Genomic DNA, 21,554 nt, shown 5'->3' on the forward strand with positions numbered 1-21,554 from the left:
GTTGGCACTTGGTTAAGCTAATTATGTCCCTGCAGAGCACAATAACAATCCTGGTGTAATGGAGGAACACCATGTTAGAGCTGAATCAGGCAACAGGAGGAAAACATGCCACGGTTTTCAAGTGATATTATTCATGGGTTGGATATACAGTAGATTCCAGTTAATTGGGCTATCAGTTAATCAGGGTAGAACAAACCCTAATCAAAAAATAGCCGAGATTCCTTTAGTTTATTTGGGACACTATGCCACTTAATTAGGCCAAGAAACTTCTACTGAAGTTTCTAACTAGCATCAGTCACTTGTGTGGCTGCTAAACACTACACAGTGCCTAGAGCAAACAGTTTTTAAACAGTGTCAGCTGCATGTTCTTGTGTCCAAAAAGCAGTGATTATTGTTACTGATAGTTGGTAGGAAATAAGCAGTAAGACGATTCTGAACTGTTCTGCTCACTGCGGTTTCAAGCATTCAGGCTTGGAGATGCCAGAAACGGCTGGGAGGGGAAATGAAACGATTTCACTGCTTCAGCATGTTAGGAACTACAAAGACTTAGAAGATATTGATGATGAGGCACACTTGTGCCCTGCCACCTTGTTTGCTGCAGTAACAATCATCTCACAATTTGGCCAAGGTCACCTGTGGCTCAGATGCTTCATCAGAAATTTCTGAGCAGGTTTCAGCCCTGGATTGAACCCAGTGTACTACAGAATGTGTACAGGGTTTGACTGATTGTAAATATTGTTGCTTAATGAGCCACTAGTGAAAACATGACTGAATAGATGAGGTGGAGATAGAGATGGTCTGACAATACAACTGAACTGTAGTGAGCTGTTTGCAGAGTGTTAATCTGTCATAGATAGCCAAATGGTTTGCAAATGGAAACTGTGCCAAAACTAAAAATTTTGCTGCAATCAATTATTATATTTTCATCAAACCTTTCTGTCTTAATACTTTAACCTGTTTAGTATAAATGGAGTAAAATTAGGAAAGTTATCAATGCTGTTTTAGGAATAAATGTAGTGATATCACATGGTATAATATAGGTTGTGAGTTTCAGGATGAATTGTTTAATATTAAAAACAGGCAGAATCAGAATTGGATTTAATATCATTGGCATATGTTGTGAAGTTTCTCATGAAAAAATGGCAGGGAATTAGAGGTGTCTATTTGACACTTACCAGTACTCTTGACAGCAAGATAGAGGTTCAGCCCGGTGCAATGGTCTGTGCATATAACTGATGCTGTATGTCTTGTGCAGGAACTTTAGTGTCCCGTCAGAATTATGCCAATTGAATAAGATGCAAAGCCCACCTCTCTCTCACATTGGGAAAGATTCCATGGTATTATTTCACAGAAGAATAAAAGGAATTCTCTCCAGTTTCCTGAAAAGATGTAACATCAACTTGAATAAAAACTGGTTGTCTGCTCATTCTTGTATTGCAGTTTGTGCAACCCCCAGGCAGTAGCCAGCTGCCATACTTTTCAATGTGAAGAAAGTAATTTCAAAGCAAAAATACTTTATTGGTTATAAAGCACTCAGAAATCTCCTGAGGTAATAGGAAAAGGGGTATAAATCTCACATTGTCGTTCAAGTCATATATCAACCTGTAGAATTTTACCAGCAGTGATGACTGTCTTATCAAATATAATTAAGGAATTGCTCGGTATCAGACCCTTGGTGTCTTTATTCAACCTGAAAAGATGAGGTGAGCTTGAAGACAATCAGTGTCTTACTAGCCACTATGAAGTGTCAGTTCACAGAGCTCTCCTCCCATAATGCTGCCTCATAAAGAATAACCCCACCCCCACCACCGATACATATGGAGGATCTCAGCCCGAAATGTCGACTCTTTATTCCTCTCTACAGAAGCTGCCTGACCTGTTGAGTTCCTCCAGCATTTTGTATGTGCTATTCAGGAACATCCCCATCGTCTTCAACAGACTTTGAGTGCCAGAAGTTCTCTTATTCTTCTTTGCCAAATGGAGGGTTACAGAGGACTTTTAAAGGACATTGTAAGATCTTCTGAGGCAAGTTGCTGGAACTTTAATGATCAAGCATCTTTCTTCTAGACATTCTTTGAGGAATTTATCAGAAGATCACAGGTGTTTTTCAATTGAACTCCATTGCACATGTGAAAGCCAGAAGAAGGGGGAGTGCATAGTCCAGCGGGGAGCCCTGATACAGATGAACAATGGGAAGAGGAGATGCGATGAACAGAGGAGCATAAGGGCAAGGCTTCTTCCTCTGGCTTTCGGAAAGCTCTACTCACCTGAACCTCCCTTGTGTCAGTCCTCTTACTCAGCCTATTTCCTTCCACAGAATAATGGTTAAGAAGATGTCCTATTGCTGCTGGGGTTTGCTCTCTGATGTTCAGGAACAGAGATTACAAGAGTATGTCAAACCTTAACACTGAACATTCCACAATGTCCAGTTACACACTCATTCATTCATTATATGCTGTGATGTATGACCTGGGCAATCATGGTCTTTCCACCACTGTGATTATTCTTGGCAATTTTTTCTACAGAAGTGGTTTGCCATTGCCTGCTTCTGGGTAGTGCCTTTACAGGATGGATGACCAGGCCATTATCAATACCCTTCGGAGATTGTCTGCCTGGTGTCACTGGTCGCAAAACCAGGACTTGTGACATGCACCATCTGCTCATATGACCATCCCCCATCAGTTCCCGTGGTTTCACGTGACCCTGATCGGGAGGGGGCAGGGACTAAGCACTTTGCCGAAGGTTGACCTGCAGATTAGCAGAGGGAAGGAGCACCTTACACCTCCTTTAGTAGAGATGCATTTCCACCCCACCACCCAAATTGAATTGGAAGGAATTGGATAGTGGATGTTTCAGGCTGAGACCCTTTATCTGGGACCAAGATATTGATCATCCATTTCCTTCCATCGATGCTGCCTGACCCATGTTCCTCCAGTGCTTTTTATGTTGCTTCAAATTCCAACATCTGCATGCTCTTGTGTTGCCTTGTCAGTGGTCTCTTAGGATTACGGATGGCTTGTTCTCCATGCCTTCAGAGGTAACTAATGAGCTCAATGTCAGACACACAGATTGCCGCAGGTAATGCCCAATGGGATGAGTGATTAGGTAACATTGTTATAATATAAAAAACTTGTATTTAATGTCCAGATAGCATTTACCAACAAACACTAGTGATAATTGATGGTGATTTAGTGTTAAATGTTGTCTAAGACAAATGAGAAGTAATTCCCTGGTGCAATACAGTTAAAGTACTGATTAAATTGGGTCAGAGAAAGAGTAAAATGATTGGACAAATACAATAATCAATAATTAGTCCTTTTATAATCTGGGCTGGGCTGGGCTGGGGTATTGTTTTGATGTTTGATCAGTGGTGGTTTTCCCTAACTTTTGGTTGGGCAGTTTGTTTAATTTTACGTATTTTATTAATTTATTTTCTTCCCCTTTATTCAGCCTAGTAGTTTGAAAGGGTTAGTTTGTAGCCTATGGCTGCAAAGGGGGGAGGAGGGTTGAGATTGAAGGAGGAGGGTGGGAGACAGTGGAATACTCCAGAAGTAAGGGTAGCCAAAAAAGAGGTGCATCAAGTGAAAGACCCGATGTAATAGGGGACAACAAACAGGAAAATGGGTGACTTGGAGAAATTAATAGTTCTGTATAAAATTGAAGGTCAGAAGGAAGGGGAAGGAGGATTTAGAGCCCTTAATCCTTTGAAAGTGGCTGCAGCATTAGAGAACGAAATAGGTAAAGGATTCCAGGCCAAGATTTTGTATAATGGATTGCTGCAAATTTGTTGCAAAGATGTTGACCAATATAGCAATATATTGGTTGTGAAAGTGGAGTGTATTACTCCAAAAGAAAGGAAGGGAGTTAGCGGGGTAGTGTATGGTATTTGGTCTGGCATGACTGAAAAGGAAATTTTGGACAGTATTAAAGGTGGTCGAGTGATTGAAGCCAAGTGATTAAAGTCGAGAGAAGGAAGTGATTGGGATTCTCCTGTCCTACTGGTTTTTGCAGGTGATGTCCTTCCAGCTAGAGTCTATCTTGGGAGCATGTCTTATCAAGTTAGAGAATATATTAGAACTCCCTTGTGCTGTTATAATTTCCAGAGATTTGGACACGTTGCTGGTTCGTGTCGAAGTAAAAGAAGATGTGTGAAATGTGGAGAGGATCATGACATTAAAGCGTGTAAGGCAGCGGCACCTAAATGCAGTAACTGTGGAGGGGACCATGTAGCGGTGTTCAGAGGATGTGAGTATTTTGTCAAGGCAAAGCAGATTCAGGTTGTTAGTAACCAACAAAAAATATCATGTGCTGAGGCAGTAAAGGAAGTTGATAGAGAGCAAAGGATAAGTAAAGAAAAGATTGGAACGCTGGGGAGTCAGCACATACCACGTTCTCCAACTATGGTTCCTTCAGACATGTTGTTGATGACTAAAGAGTCTTTTTTGGCATTTGTTGTTGATATACTGGTCGGGGCTAAAACTACAACCAAGAGGTCGAATATGATAAATGTAGTTGTTGGAGCTGCAGAGAGATCCCTTGATATGAAACAGGTTTTACCGCAAAAATTACGTGAGTATATGACAGACAAATAATCACTGAATACTTCCCAGTTGTCGGGGTCAGAGAGTATGGGGGAGCTTTACATGGATGAAGAGGCTGATAATTAATATTTGGATGTTTTTAATATTACAATGGAATGCAAGAAGTTTAATTGCAAATGGTCAAGAATTAAAAAGATCTGTTGGAACTTTTAAAGATAAGCCTGATTTGATCTGTATACAGGAGACATGGTTAAAGCCTCTTTTAGATTTTGTGATCCCCGGATATGATAGTTCGAGGGCTGACAGAACAGGTAAATCTGGTGAAGGGTGTGCAACTTTCATAAAAACAGGACTTCAGTTTAAAAGACTTGATTTTAAATTTAACCTTGAAATTGTGGCTGTGGAGGTTTGGAGCTCCTGTGGTCAAACAACTTTGATTAACTTTTATAATCCATGTAATATGATGATGTTATCAGATTTTGATGAAATTATGAATAAGGTAAGACCCCCCTGTAATCTGGGTTGAAGATTTCAATGCCCATAATCCTATATGGGGTAGTGAAAGTAAAGATAGTAATGGAGCGGTAGTGGAGGAGTTTCTAGATAAATACAATATGGTACTTCTAAACAACGGAAGGCCTACAAGATTTAATATTGTAAAGAATACTTGTAGTCACTTAGACTTATCATTCACTTCCTCAAACTTAGCCAGGGTTGGGGAATGGGATGTTATGGACAGATACATACTAAGAAGTGATCACTATCCTATATTGTGTAGATTTGGTAGAAATTTGATAGTAGAAGTTGAGGAGAGGGCCGTTAGGTATAATTTTTTTATTGGCCCATTGGGATGAGTACCAGGAGAAAGCTGTGGATATAATAGAAGAGATTGATAGTGAGGGCTCCTAAGACGATTGGAATGAATCCCTCTGTTCTATAATTCATAAAATTGCTCAGTTGACTATTCTACTACAGAATGTTCCTAAGGCTCGAGAATTAGTTCCGTGGTAGAATAAAAATTGTGAAACAGAAATAGAGCTTACAGGAAATTAAGAAAGTACCCAGTGTTAGATAATGTTATGGAGTATAAAAAGGAAAGAGCACTGGCAAGGAGAGTAATTAAAAATGCAAAGAGGGATAGTTGGAGAAGATATTGTGGAACCCTGGGCCTTGAGACACCTATAAAGCAGCTGTGGATGATCATTCACAGAATGTCAGGGATGTATAGAAATCCATCTATCCCAGCTTTGCTGGAAGGAGATATCGAAGCTGTAACCGACAAGGAAAAGGCTGATATGTTAGTAGAGGTGTTCCAAACATTACAGTTCTGGAGAGTCAGGTGTTTTGAGAAAGGAGATTATGTTAAAGGAAAGTTGGAAATTGGACAAGAGTTTGGATGATAATAGCTCCATAAATTTGTTTTTCTCCCTTCAGGAATTGCAGGAAACTGTCCAATCAGGTTCAAACACTTCTCCTGGTAGGGATGGACTGTGTTATGAATTACTTAAGCATTTAGATGACTCTGTATTAATAGAAATGCTAACTTTGTTTAATTCAGTGTGGAAAGAATGAAAATTATCAGTAGAATGGAAGCATGCAGTGGTAGTTCCAGTTTTAAAGCCAGGTAAAGATGCATCTAGTCCTAGTTCGTAACAGCCTATTGCTTTAACATCAGTGCTTTGTAAAACTATGGAATGAATGGTCACCAACAGACTTGTTTATTTTTTAGAAAATAAGGGACATTTTGCTGCCTATCAAAATGGTTTTAGAACTGGAAGATCAACAATGGAATCTGTTACCCTTTTAGATCATGATATTAAAAAAGCATTTCAAAATAGTTAAGTAATGGTAAGTGTATTTCTAGATATTGAAAGAGCATATGACTCATTATGGAAGGGTGGTTTATTAATTAAACTCTATGATGCGGAAATTAGAGGTAGAATGTTTAATTGGATCAACAATTTTCTTAAGGAAAGGACAATTCAAGTAAGAATAGGCAGAACAAGCTCCAAGTCAGTTAAAATAGGTAATGGTACCCCGCAAGGAAGTGTCATTAGTCCAGTTCTTTTCAATGTCATGATAAACGATATCTTTGATCAGGTAAGGACAGGATTTGGCAAATCATTGTTTGCAGACGCTGGTGCAATCTGGAAAAGAGGAAGAAATGTCAAGTATATATTAAAGCAGGTATAAAAGGCTTTAAGATCAGTTGAACACTGGGCAAATAAATGGGGTTTCAGGATTTCTGCTTCTAAGTCCAAATATATGATTTTTGGCTTAGAAGAAAGATTCCTGATTGTGAATTGTGTCTGTGTGATCTCCATTAGAAAAAGTCAATGTATCCAAGTCTTTAGGTGTCTGGTTCGATGAAAGACTTAATTGGAGGGTTCATATAGATAAAACAATTGGAAAGTGTGAGAAAGTTTTAAATGTTATGAGAAGTATTGCTGGATGTGACTGGGGAGCAAGACGGGAAACTATGTACTTTATATATCTAGCTATGATTAGATCAGTTGTTGATTATGGTTGCATTGCTTATGGTTGTATTGCTTATGGTTCTGCTGCTATGGCAGTGCTTGAAAAATTAGACACTGTGCAGTCCAAAGCACTTAGACTCTGTAGTGGAGCTTTTAGAACAACATCATTCCCTCCGTTATGTGTGGAGATGGGAGAAGCACCTCTACATTTAAGACGAGTTAAGTGGGGCCTGCAGTATTGGGCAAAACTAAATGGCTTCAATTACAGCTGTCCATCAAAATGTCTTTTCCAGGAGATGTTGGAGCGCCAAAGTAGAATTAAAAGGTATCTATTTTTAGATTTGGTTAATATCTGGGCTGTGAAATTGAAACTGATTGAGGAAGACATAACTGACCAAATTTGCTTGCCACCTGTTCCATTTTGGCTTTTGTCAGAACCAGAGGAAGCAGAGCAATTTCAACAGCGTCGATCAAAAATGAATATTTAAATAATAAATGTGGATCTTATCTGAAGATTTTACTGATGGCTCAGTAAGGCAGGATTTGGTACATGTCTCAACTTGGAGTTGAGATTAATCACCGGGTTTCAGATGGTGTTTCTGTCTTTGCAACAGAATTATTAGCAATCCTCTGGGCCTTATGGTGGATAGAAGACTCTCGACCATGCAGGGTTATCATCTGTTTGGATTCTGCTGCTGTCTTAGAGGCTATAAAAGGGAATAAATCAAAAGCTCGTCCTAACATAGTTATTGAGATTCTCTTAGTTTTGTTTAGAGAAGGGAAGATGAGTTGTGAAGTCAGATTTACATGGATACCTGGGCATGCTGGGGTGGAGGGAAATGAAATTGTGGATGGCATTGCAAAGTCTTCCTTACAGATCGGGCAAGTAGGAACTAGAATACCCCTAGGCAGAGCAGAATTGAGAAGTAGGATTTAAAAAAGGCATAGAGAAGAAATGGCAGGAGGATTGGAAAAATTAATTAAAGGGAAGGCATTTCTTTTCTAGTCACCCTCTAGTTAAAAAGGTCTCAGACTGTTACTCTTTAAATCATAGAGATATGGTGAAATTAACAAGACTTAGGTTGGGGCATTGTGGGCTAAACTATTATTTAAAGATAATAGGAAAATATTCAACTGGATTATGTGACTGTGGTAGTCCAGAGACAGTTCAGCATGCTTTGCTGAGTTGTAATCAATATAAAATTGAAAGAAACATATTGTTGAAGAGGCTGTCTGACTTAAATGTATTTTGTTTTTCGATTAAATCTTTGTTTGGCCACCAAGAGAACCATCATCTAATTGAAGAGTTTATTATTCAGTTTCTACGTGTGTCTAGTTTATACTTGAGAATTTGAGTGTCTTGAAATTTTATAATATACATCCTACAGAGGGCAGTAATACGACTAGATGCATCTAAACTGCAGGAAAAAGAAGAAGAAGAAGAGCTGCTGTGAAGAGAGTAGAGTGTTTGAGGGACAGAAGAATCCAGTATTAGTGTGGGGTGGAAAGGACAGTAAGTGGGAATGTGATGGGATAAGAAAGTTTCTTCTGTTGGTATATAGAAGATGGTGAAGGAGGAATGGCATTTAGTCTATGATATGGTTTTTAGAGCTTGTGTTTGAGCCCACTAGGGGATCAGCTATTCTGGATTGGGTGTTGTGCAATGAACCAGAATTGATTACTAAGCTTAAGTTAAGGATCCCTTAGGAGGCAGTGATCATAATATGATAGAATTCAACCTGCAATTTGAGAAGGAGTCAGATGTATCAGTATTAGAGTCGAGTAAAGGGAATTACAGAGGCATGAAAGAAGAGCTGGCCAAAATAGATTGGAAGAGAATACTAACAGGGATGATGGCAGAGCAGCAATGGCTGGAATTTCTGGGAGAAATTTGAATAGTGTAGGATAGATAAGAATAAGTAGTATTCTGAAGGCAGGATGATGCGACCATAGTTGACAAGAGAGTCAAAGCCAACATAAAAGCTAAAGTGAGGGCATATAATAGAGCAAAAATTAGTGGGAAGTTAGAGGACTTGGAAGCTTTTAAAAACAAACAGAAGGCAACTAAACAAGTTGTAAAGGAGGTGAGAGTAGATGTCAAACTGCTGGAAAATGATGCTGGAGAGGTAGTATGGTAATGGGGGACAAACTGATTAAGTATTTTGCATCAGTCTTCACTGTGGAAGGCAGTAGACACTAGCAGTATGCTGGAGATTCAAGGGAATCAGGGGGTAGAAGTGAGATAAGTTGCTATTACTAAGGAGATGGTGCTTGAGAAACTGAAAGGAATGAAAGCTGATGTCACCTAGACTAGATGCTCTACATCTCAGGGTTCTGAAGGAGGTGGCTAAAGGGATCGTGGAGGCAATGACCTTTCAAGAATCGATGGATTCTAGTATGGTTCTGGAAGACGAGAAAATTGTAAATGTTTCTCCATTCTTCAAGAAGGGAGAGGGACAAAAGAAAAGAAATAACAGGCCAGTTAGTCTAGTCTCGGTAGTTGGAAAGATGTTGGAGTTGATCTTTAAGGAAGTGGTTTCAGGGTATTTGGAGGCACATGATAAAACAGGCCAAAGTCAGCATGGTCTCCCTAAGGGAAAATCTTGCCTGACAAATCTGTTTGAAATCTTTGAAGAAATAGAAAGCACCATAGACAAAGGAAAACCAGTGGATGTTGTGTTTCCAGATTGGCTGATTTGCAGTAGGCCAAGAGTGGGAATAAAGGGAGCCTTTTCTGTTTGGCTGCCAATGACAGGAAGTGTTTCACAGGGGTCTGCGTTTGGATGAAGGAATAGATGGTTTTGTGGCCTGTTTTGTGGACAATACAAAGATAAGTGAAGGGACAGATACTGTTGAAGAAACATAGAGGCTACAGAAGGGCAACAGATTAGGAGAATAGGCAAAGAATTGGCACATGGAATACAGTGTTGGTAAGTGTATAGTCTTGCACTTTGGTAGAATAAATAAGAGGTAGATTATTTTCTAAATGGAGAGAAAATTCAAAAATCTGAAGTGCAAAGGTACTTGAAAGTCATTGTACAGAATTCCCTAAAGGATAATTTGCAGCTGGTGGGAGAAAGCAAATGCAATGTTTGCATTCATTTTGAGAGGATTAGAATATAAAAGCAAGGATGTAATGTTGAGGCTTTATAAGGCACTGGTGAGGCTTTGTTTGGAGTACTGTGAGCCCCTTACCGAAGAAGGGATGTGCTGATGTTGGAGCGGTTTCAAAGCAGATTCTTGAAAATGATTCCAGAATTGAAAGGCTTATCATATGAGAGCATTTGATGACTTTCTGTTCTGTACTCACTGGAGTTCAGAAGAATGAGCTGGGGGGAGGGGAGGAGGAGAGAATCTCATTGAAGACTATCAAATGTTGAAAGGCCTCGATTGAGGAGATTTGGGCAGGATGTTTCCTATTGTGTGTGGGGGGGTGGGAAACCAGAGGACACAGCTCAGAATAGTGGGACATCCATTTAGAATGAAGATGAGGAGAATTTTCTATAGCCAGAGAGTGGTGAATCTGTGGGATATTTTGCCACAGGCAGCTGGTGAGGCCAAGTCAGTGGGCATATTTAAGACAGAGGTTAATAGATCCTTGATTCTTCAGATCAAGAAGCGATGTGAGGGGAAGACAGGGGTTAGAATTGAGAGGGAAATGGGTCAGACATGATGAAATAGTGGAGTAGACTCGATGAGCCAAATGGTCTAATTCTGTTCCTATATCTTATGGTCTTATAGACATCATAGCTTTGTCAAAGGTATGGTGTATGTTAGGCAAGGGTTTCAGGAGTGGGATTCCAGCCGATGGGAAAGAGTTAAGGAGTGGGATTCCATGAATTGGGGAAGTTGTGGTCTATTGTCTTTTTGAGGGGGAGATCTGGCTTGTATCCCAGAGAATGGGACCTAGACCACAGAACTTTGGAAGAAGTGATCTAAAGAGCAGAAATGGTTGGGGGTGGGGGGGGGGGGGTGCAAAGCAAAATAAATCCTTTGTAGGAACCATCTATAGGCCACCAAATAACATTACACTGGCACAGGCAATGAACCAAGAAATATCTGATGCATGCAAGAATGGAAAGACTGTTGTCATAGAAGATTTTAACTTGCACATCGATTGTATGAAACAAGTTGCTCAAGGCAGTCTTGAGGAGGACATCATAGAATGCATCTGTGACAGCTTTCTTGTATGGCATGTCACTGAACCAAGAAAGGAAAATGTAATTGTAAAACTAGTCCCATGCAATGACTCAGGTAAAAATTAACAATCTTGCAGTTAGGGATCCTTTGTTTTAAAACAGTGGCTCCATCAAGCAGGTTTCAGAACCCCTACATGGTTTCAGAAAAGGCAGGTCCTGGTGACAAACTTGCTTGTCCTTTGAAGATATAATGAGCAAAATGGATAGAGGTGAATGCTGTCTAATTGGATTTCCAGAAGGCATTCAATAAGGTGCCATATAGAAGACTTGTCCATAAGGTAAGGATGCACAGACCTGGATATAATGTATTAACATGGTCCAAAGATCGATTAACCAATTGAAGGCAGAGATTTAGAGTAATATTTTTTTCCCAGGGTAGAAGTGTCTAATACCAGAAGGCATGCATTGAAGGTGAGAGGGAGTAGGTTTAAAGGGGGTATGAGTAGTAAGTTTTCTTTTACTCTGAATGGTGGATGCCTGGAAAGCATTGCCTGGTATGGTGGTAGGGGCAAATACATTAGAAACATTTGGATAGGCACGTGAATGTGAGGAAGATAGAGGGATATGGACTTTGTGTAGGTAGGAAGGATTAGAGTTTAGGTTGCTTTTCCTTTTGAGCTGGTTCAGTGCAACACTGTGGGCTGAAGGGCCTGTGCCTCTGCTGTACTGTTCTATGTTCTATCCTTACTGGGTCCAAACCTTGGGATTTTTACCCAATTGCCGTCAATGAGTACCTTTGCCAGAAGGACAGTTGCAGTTTAATAAGGCAGCTACTGTCCATCTTCTCAAGGGTAATTGGGGATATCATCAATGAATACTCTCCTGACAACTACAGCCTTAAAATGTTGAATAAATGGCCTTGGATTTCCGGTTCCCTGATTATAGTATATTTTATCATATAATATGCAACACAATAATGTACTACTGGATACTACTTATTAATAAAGAACTAGCTTTAAGATGCAGAAGATCAACTAGATAATATACTTGCTTTCAAGCATTATTAGTATCACTATAGGTGATATTATCATAAGCTTTAACATTTATGCCGGCACCTGGCCCCCATCCTAATAGAGGTGTCAATGGCAGAAAATTATTAAATCAGTCCATTAAAGTAGCAGATAATGGATCTGATGTAAATGTATTTAATGCTCTAATAATAATATCAAGCCCAGTAATTTGTTGCCAATGGTGCTTTGCAGGGAGTTGAATGCCAGAGCATGAATTGAGCAACATTTAGACAAAAGGACTAGTTCCAAATTGACTGCAGTGTAAGTGCATTACAGAATCAGTCCTGGAGAATTGCTAATTATATTTTATACTGCATGAATGAAATAAAAGATGCAATCGAATTTGTTGGCTTGTCCTGCAAGTAAGAAAATTAATAACAGGCCATAGTATCTTTCCTTTGTTTTGTGGATTTAGTTATTATGTTTTTCTCCTATTTCCTAGTAAAACTATCTGGCCCTGGTTTTCCTGTCATTCACGGGGATAATCTACAGTGGCCAATTAGCCCTAATCTTTGGAATGTGGGAGGAAACAACACCAAACGTCACAGGGAGAACATGCACTCTCCATGCAGACTACACCCAGGGTCAGGATCAAACCTGTGTTGGTGGAGCTGTGCTACCTGTCCTCTTCCTAGATGGTTTGACACAAAGGGCCTGTTCCTGCACTACGCTGTACTATTCTAGCTTCTATAGAAGCTTATTCTCATCCTCTACTTGTGAAGGAACTGGCCAATCAATAGGATTGCCAAGCCCCCAGTATTATCCTAGTGTCTCCACAAATACAGATTATCCTGCTCACTCTTCACAATGATTCCATTCACAGTAAATACATCATTGTCCTTTACGTGAACTTCTATTTTTGCTAGCATGTTTTCTGAAACCTCAAATCCATTATGGAAGTCCATAATAATAACATTAAGAACCAATCCTTTATCCAACATACTGTATTTGTGACTTGTAAAAATTCAACAACCATTCTGTTAGGCATGACTTGCTCTTTACAAATTCATGTTGGCTTTCTAATCAGTTTTTATTTGTCCAAGTGTTCGGTCACTCTGTCCCTAGAGAGAGCTTTCACAACAGATGTTATCCTAATAGGTCTATAATTTTCTGTTTTTCCTCTCTCCCACCCTTCTTAAATAATGGAGTGACATTGGCAATATTCCAATGCAAGGGACCAATTCCTGAATCTAAGGAATTTTGATAGATAGTGCGAGTGTGGATAATTATATTTCCAATCCTTATAAACCCTGGGGGTAGGAACTGTTAAGTCCGGGATCTTTGCCAATTTTCAGTCTTATTATTTTCTACACTAATAATTACCAATTTGCATTGTCTGCCCCTTAATTTGTTCTCATTTGTCTCTCTTTTAGTGCTTTAACCTCATTCTTGATTACAAAGACCAATGCAAAATATTTATCTTGCAAATTAAAAACAAAACTGTAGATGCTGAAGTTTAAAGTTAAAAAGAGATAATTATGGAAAAGCACAGCAGGTCAGAGTGCATCTGCTGAGAGAGAAATAGACAATGCTTCAGGTGTGTGAACCCTCATCAAAACTTGTTTAATTTGCTGTCATGTTGGGGTCAGAATTCATTGAAATTGGGACATAAAGTGATGAAGACAAGCTTCTGCCTTGATCACTCAAGAGCAGTGAAGATCAGAAGGGGTGGTGAAAATAATTCAAGAATGGAGAGATGAGGTTACCGGGAGGGGCACAGAAGAATCAGCAGAGAGATCAGAATCCAAAGTTTGCAATCTTTGACATCAGAAAAGGAGAAAAGTTTATTGAAGCACTGAGTGTGGGGAATGAAGTGAAGCAGCTTGGGGATAGACTAAGCTGGTGGTGTTGCATTGTAGAATCAAGAGCATGCATGTGCCAACACAGAATAAAGCATAGGTTCCAGGATTTCTTTACTCAGCGGATCTGCCAGATCCATACATTCAATTTAATATCAGCAGCCCTTACATTACTATCACACCCACCTCTTCCCTTAATAAAATGCAAAGATTTTACCAATATCCTTGTTATCTCTCGTTGTTTTATTGGATTGCTTTGTATTCCATTGTTGCTCTGTTCATCTCTGCCTTGATGTCAATCTGCACAATTCACTGCATTTATGCAAACCCTTCAGTGCAGTATATGGGAGTCTTTGCTGACTGAGTAAATATTTTCATAAATAGGCTGCTGCGTATGGACAACACAGACCAAACACACTAGTGGCCTTTTATACCGTCAGCACAGTGGTACAGGTGGTAGAGCTACTGCCCTACCGCTCCAGGTCCCCAGGTTTGATCTTGACAGTCACAGTGTTGTCCCTGTGATTCCATAGGTGTCCCCAGTTTCCTCCCAATTCCTAAACATGAGTATGTTAATTAGTCACTGAGTGAGACAACTGAGCAGAGGGACGGACATGCATGGTGCAGAGGGATGGGCATGTGGGGAGGAAGGAATATTGAGAAAACTGTCAGGAGATAGGATTACTCAGTGAACTGTCATAGACTCAATGGGCTGAATGCCTTGTGTATGCCATTAGAAAGGCGAAATATGGAAATTTAGTGCATGCTTTAATGTAATTGTGCTAACTTCTGGCAGAGGTCCAGTCATTGGGAAATTCAGGGTATGATTCAAGTTCAAGTTTTATTGTCATTCAGCCATACATGAATATCCATGAATAGTGGCCGTCCTTTGGATTCGAAGAAGACATAGAAACCTGTGCGTGACAGAGTTTTAAGTGGAACAGCCGGTGCACAGGGACAATCCCACTCTCTCGGCAGAGTGATCCAGTGGCACGGACAACGGGTATGGCTGGAGACCTCTCCTGTTGCAGTGGGTGACCAGGACGTCTAAGTGCCTTGTCGTGCTCTTAGCGCTCCACGACACCTGCTGGCCTGCCTTCTTGACCGTTGGACCATTAATTGGTCTCCTCCACTCAATCTGCCAGGGACAGACTTCACACGCTGGGACAGGCAGATCCCCTACCTCACCGAGGGTCGAAGACCCGTCGGCTACCCTCACCTGGTTTGGCCCGTCTGCCGAGACGGTTTACCGGGGTGTTACAGCTACTTGGAGCCACAGGTGAGAGCTGAGTGCCAGGTGGGGACCAAAGGTGGATGAGCTGCCCTGAAAAAGGGCACGGCAGGCCCCCCCACCAGAGGTGCTACCCCTCCCTAGACACCCCATATAGCCTAACAAAACAACGTCCCTCTGGGGCCAAGTTGCAAAGCACAGTACTAACAGTCATTCACAGCACAATGCACATATAGCACAGGTAAGATAGTAGTAAACATACAGTCACACAAAATAAAATAATATATTTGAACTTGAACGTGAACTTGATATCAATACCTTAGCCAAAGGTTCTGCCATGCTCATCAATTTGTGCTCCAGTTGTGTCTACAAGTATCTCCAACACCTGAACAGCACAGGGATCTGAGCCAATGCCTGCAGTGCAGCTAATTAGTGTAGAGGGGTGAGTGGCAGGTGTCTGGGCAGAAGCACGTGGTGTATTCCACACCCTCTCCCCATACCTTCAAGGCAGCCTTTCAGTTACTCCACTGTGCTGAGATGGATCATTGGATGTACCTTAATGACTCTACTTACCTTAACAGACAGAGTAGGAGTGACACAGCTGCAGGCAGGAAATGCCCTTTCTGATAAACGACAAAGGATGGCAGCCATCCTAACAATCTTCCTCACAAGGCTCTCACCTATTTTGCAGGTCACCTGCCTGAGTACAGCTGCTGGGTTCCAGTCTTGACTTCTAATTCTCAGTCTCGCTGTTTGTACACCCATTTACATTGCCCTTCTCACCAAACATAGCAGCAACTTTAATTGAACTAATTTCTGAACGTAGGTGGTCACCATTTTGCAATTAGAGTGCAGGGAGTCATCAGGCAGGTTCATGAGACATTGGAGCCTGAAGTACCCTTTCTCATTTCCTCAGTGGGCAGGACCAAAAATGGGGCCAATCGTGTTAGAACTTGTTTTGGGATGGCTGGTGAATTAAAAATAAAATAATTGACTCTTTACAAATGGCATGAAAAACTGAATGTAGCAACTGAAACAACTTGCATTTTGTAATAACTTCTGAGGTAATAAATGGCCCAAGAATCCTCACAGGAAAGCGAGGAGACAAAATATTAACAGCAATCTAGACATTGAGATTTAAGAATTGGTGACCAGTTGAGGTAGATGTTTAAGAGAGTATCAGTGAAGGTGACAGAAGGATAAGTTTACAACCAAAAATGATTTCAAGCACATAATTAGTTAACATTGGAATAGAAGAGAGAGGACAAAATTAATTTGGTAAAGTATTTATTTGAAGCAAATATATACTGATGTCATGGTAGAGAGCCAAAACTAAAAGAGCAATTTTAAGAACTGTGCAAAAAAAAAGCCAACCGCAAATTCTGCATGCACTGAGTCACTGGAGGAAGGATGTTAATCCATAGTAACTTGTAAAATAGTTAATTGGACACAGGGTCAGCCTACATAGTTTGTGAAATCCAGGAGCTCAACAAGAATGGTGTTCAAAACACTGACTGTGAATTAACATGGCAAATTGTTTCAGCAAGTACAATTCACTTACTTCCATTTCGTCTTGCAGGAAAGAAGATAAGTCTCGCATTTTTTGCAGGCGAGCTGAGGAAAAGGGCCAAGACATCATTGTGAAGGTAGGAGTCCAGCTGCAGCACCCGTGGGCATGTGCCGTGCCATTGTCATTCAGAGCAATGTGAACGTGCTCGAGTCCAAGAGTTAATACTGGTGCAGAATATTAAGATACTGGAAGTAGGTGTGGACTGGAATCTAGTAGGTAAACTATATCTTGAATGACAGTGTGCTGACGCTGTCACAGGAACAAGTAACATAAGTATTAAAAACAAAAACAATGCTCCATTGGTTAGGTCGAATCAACAGAAGCAAAGTTTATGTTTCTGATTTATGTTCTTTCATCTGATGATTAGGCCTATCCTTCATTTTCTGAGGTTTGATCGATAATGATGTGATTTTGTTCAAGATGTCGGACAACCACTCGATATACAGTATAATGAACTTCAGATACAAGACAATCCCATAATGAGCCTGTAGCTGAAGTTCATTGCACTAATTGAACCCTAGTTGTCGGTATGTCTAGTTGTGGTTGATTGGACAATTGGACAAGAGGTGGATACAATTGGCAGGTTACCACACAAGAGGTCAATTATAGATCAACTGGATGAGACAGAGGGATGTCAGAGTAAACCACGGTCTCTCAAGTGTAGCCAATGTTTGTGGAGATTGCTGGAATGCAGGAGAGACTCAACACTATTCTATGCTAGTGTCTAAATCAGGGGCTCCCACCCTGGGGTCCATGGAGCCTTCGGTTAATGGTAGGGGCTTGTGGCACAATAGCTGGCTGAGCTAATTGGCCTGTTCTGTTCTCTTCGGTGGTGGGAATGGAAATCAGTGGGAGCAGGTGGAGGTAAAAGCATCTGATGGGAATTCAATAGAAAGGAGTTGTTGGCACATTAAGCACCAAACACTGATGCAAAATACTGCAGATAACGATGGCCTGTTTCCGTGCTGTAATTGCTATATGGTTATATGGTTATATAGTCTAAGAGTTCAACTTTAATTGTCATTCAACCATGTGAATAACCATGAATACAGACAAATGAGACACCGTTACACTGGGGCCAAGGTGCAAACGTAGTACCAACAGTTTCACACGGCAGAAGGCTCATATAGTACATATTAGATAGCAAGACATATAAGGTATCAGTAAATTAGAATCAAAATGGTTGTTGTGATGCATCTAATGTGGTACTGTAGTGGGTAGTGCTTGTCGCTCTCACTTCCAGCTTCCAGCACTGGCTAGCAGCCTTGCGAAATGGAGAGCTGAATGTGCAAGTCTCTCTCTGCCAGTACATAATGTCTCCGACAGCAAGCCTCATGTAGTGTCTCCTCTCTGGTGACACACAGAAACTGAGCTCCTTTCAGACTCAGGATGAACTGCAGAGGACAGGGAGGAGGTCTGGCCCCTGCACACCTTCCACTGCCTTGTTGTCAGCCTCGGGAGAGACGGAGGCTACAGGAGTCAACCCAGACAGCAAATCCAGAGAGGAGCCCCTAAGGCAGCTGGATGTCAGCAGCTCCTGCAGCCAAGGCTGTGCCAAACGCATTGCTTCATAAGTTTTCCTTTCGACTGCACTGGTGAAGCCGAGAGGGAGATTTCCATACCTTCCGCCCAGGCTTATGATGAAAATCATCATCACCCATTATCCTTCGAGGCAGATGGATGCAACCATATTAGAATCACAAAAAAATATATAGTTCAAGACCCTGAGTTCATGAAGGTGGCATCCGCATTTGAACACAATACGACCTGTCTTCGGGGTGAGGGGGAGCAGCACTGACTCCAGATTAGATGCCACACTTCAGCATCTCCACTAGATGCCTCTCTCCTGGGTGGCTGTAGACAGGCGACACACCTCGCTAGAAAGCCAAGTTGCTGGGGTTACTCAGCAGAGCGGGCAGAGTGTGGATGGGGGGGAGTGTGAGAGAGAAAGAGAGAGGGAGCAACAGTCAGTGTCGTTAGTCTGTCTGCTTCAGTGACCCATACCATGTAATAGCAAAACGTGAAGACAGCACGAGTCATAGGACAATGCTACAGAAAACAAAAGAAACAAAGCTGATCTGCACTTTACTACTTTGTTAAGCATCAGCATACAAGAGAGCTTCGTGTGCAGTGTGGTGGGTGACACAAGCACCTACCACTGCTGCCACACACATCTAGATAGCTAGTTTTGATCCAGGTCTCGGGGACTTTGTGTGTGGCAAATGTAAAATACCTCTAGCCACTGGTGCGAGGAATGGATGATAAATTATGGGCTTTCGAGAGAGACTTGGTTAGGGGGAAATGGGACCCTTGGACTCTTCCTTCTCTGAGAGCCATCATAAACTTGATGGACTAATGGCTTTCTTCTATGTAAGAACAAAAAAATACAAGAACTGTTTAAGGAAACATTGGATGTGAAGGAAACTAATTTAATTAATAACCTTTTCCTTCAAAGAATCTCTTGTTTAGAAAGATCACTTACATTATTTTATAAACATGAGGAAGTCTGCAGATGCTGGATATCTAAAGCAAAACATACAATATGCAGGAGGAACTCAGCAGATCAGCCAGCATCAATGGAAATGAATAGACAGTCGCCATTTTGGGCTGGGACCCTTTTTCAGGGTGTTTTAAAAATACTCCCATCTCTTGCTAGCTCAGTCTCACCTCAGAGACAGATGTTAGCTACTAATTTACAAAGCACTGTTCTTTGATATACTGTAAATAATTGATGTTTGCAAACAGAAGAAACATTTCAATAATTTCCCTCATTATATATGATTTTAGAAGTCTCAAAGACAAAATATACATGAAATAATTTCATAGGCAACTATTTTAAAAACTCACATTTGGAGAAAAATTAGACTGGGGAAACAAAATGTAATATTACCATCTTAAATTTGAAATGGATGTAACCATGCCTTTGGTGTCAAGGCTGGGGCTGGAATTTCCCCCAGCATACCCACTGGCAGCAGCCCGTGTGAAACGTGACCTGTCAGTGACTGGCACCAACGTGCTCTCAGCAACATCACCCAGTCAAACAGAGTGGAAAGTAAATCAAGGCCGGACCCAGCAGCCAACTCTGATACTCAGTTCGCAAAGCTTAACACATACCTTTTCAGATCTGAAGTTCCCTCATCTGCACTCATGGTGTGACCATGCTCTGTGTTATCTTTGTAATCCAAGCCCTCTCATCAGCAGCTGCCTGTGGTGTGGAGATCTAGCAACATGGGTATGTGGTAGCTCATTTGCCAATGCTGCTACTGGCCAATTGCAGTGAGACAGGTTTGGTTCCAAGCTCTGATGCTGAAAGGAGTTTCCCCCTTCTCCCAGGCGGGTTTCCTTCAGGTGCTCTGGTTTCCCGAAGATAACTGGGTTGGTAGGTTACTTTTCATTAGGAATGCCACCTAGTGTGGTAGGGAGAGGTAGGAGAGTGAGGCAAGTGAGATGGAATAGGTTACAAATCGTGAAAGTGCCAGAGTTAAAGGGAAATAGGATAGTTGGAATTTCTCTCTGAAGCAGTTTTCTCTCAATGGGCCAAACATCCTTCTATATCATCAGAAAATACAAGGGCCATCTGTGAAGCAGATGAACCCATGCCCTTATCTCCCCACTGATTTCTTTGCTCCTTTAAAACTTCCTTGAGCTATGAATAATCACTGTCCCAGATACAGTTCATGATTTTGCTGTTTCTCTCTGGCACAAGAGAGGAGGTGAACACTTGCTCTGACCATCTGCTCCTTCAAGTAACCCCTGGGTCATCCTAGCACCTCCCATAATCCTTGGAAATGCATCCCGAAACACACTATTGATTGATCACTGTTGTAATATTGGACAGAGGACAGCAAGAAGCCATGAACAGCAAGTCAGTATTAAAGGACAGACATTGGTCAGACACAAATTTCTCCCATGCAACAGCACCATGGCTGCTTCTACATCCATGTGGGTGAGCAGCCAGAGCTTCACTCCGCTGGCTTCCGGAGCTGCACAGAGTGAGTGTGCTAGCTGTGCTCTCCACTGCGCCAGCTCTCAAAGCCCTCAATTCCCACATCTCTCAGGTTTATCTACTGCCCCTTTAAATACCCCCAGTGATCTTGCATCTCCAGTTCTCTTGGGTAGAGTATTGCAGAGATCCACATTAGCAAAAAGAGTAATTCTGCCAGTGTAGGCACCCATCACCTCCTGAAATGATGAAATCAGAGTCCAGTTCATCTGTTGTAAATTCACTACACGTGTGCTGTTTGGAATGTTTGCATTTGGGAATCCTGCAGCAGATAAAAATACATTTTCAGTTAAACAGTACATTTCTAAAAATGGCACTGGTGCTTTAGATGAGTTGGTGCTCACCCCTGGGACCCAGGCTCCAGACTGCACTGACTGGAGCAAATCCCCATCTGTCTGCAGGCTGTAACAATCCCACATGAAATGAATGCTGGCAGTCTCAATACAGTCACATCTGTGCACATTAACAAGCTCACCGACTCACGCAAAGAGGTCACAAGGATAGGATGCTGGTGCAGCCTGGGGCTGAGGCTCGGACGGTGTGTTAGGGGGAAACACAGCTACACCGAGCAGATGACAAAGACCCACAGGCTGACAGGACTGGCTTGATCTGCCCTAATTACCACTAACCTGGAGGGGATCTTCCTCCTCATTCTGACAAATGGAGGAAAGCATGCCCAAGTCAACACTAGAGAAGTGTTAGGTGTTACTAGATCTGGGATCAG

The 21,554-nt window shown here is 41.4% G+C and overlaps 1 protein-coding gene across 5 annotated transcripts in view; it reads left to right on the forward strand.

Annotated features, from left to right (window-relative positions):
- Positions 1–21,554, forward strand: part of fam163aa (family with sequence similarity 163 member Aa) — a 198,071-nt gene that overhangs the window by 34,694 nt on the left and 141,823 nt on the right. For all 5 annotated transcript variants that reach the window (XM_073062430.1, XM_073062428.1, XM_073062429.1 and 2 more), the window contains one exon: positions 16,837–16,903. The gene's annotated coding sequence lies outside the window, so the exon portion shown is untranslated. The remainder of the gene's footprint in view (positions 1–16,836; positions 16,904–21,554) is intronic.

The sequence above is a fragment of the Hemitrygon akajei genome, chromosome 12 (assembly GCF_048418815.1).
Source record: "Hemitrygon akajei chromosome 12, sHemAka1.3, whole genome shotgun sequence".
In the NCBI taxonomy this organism is placed as follows: domain Eukaryota; kingdom Metazoa; phylum Chordata; class Chondrichthyes; order Myliobatiformes; family Dasyatidae; genus Hemitrygon; species Hemitrygon akajei.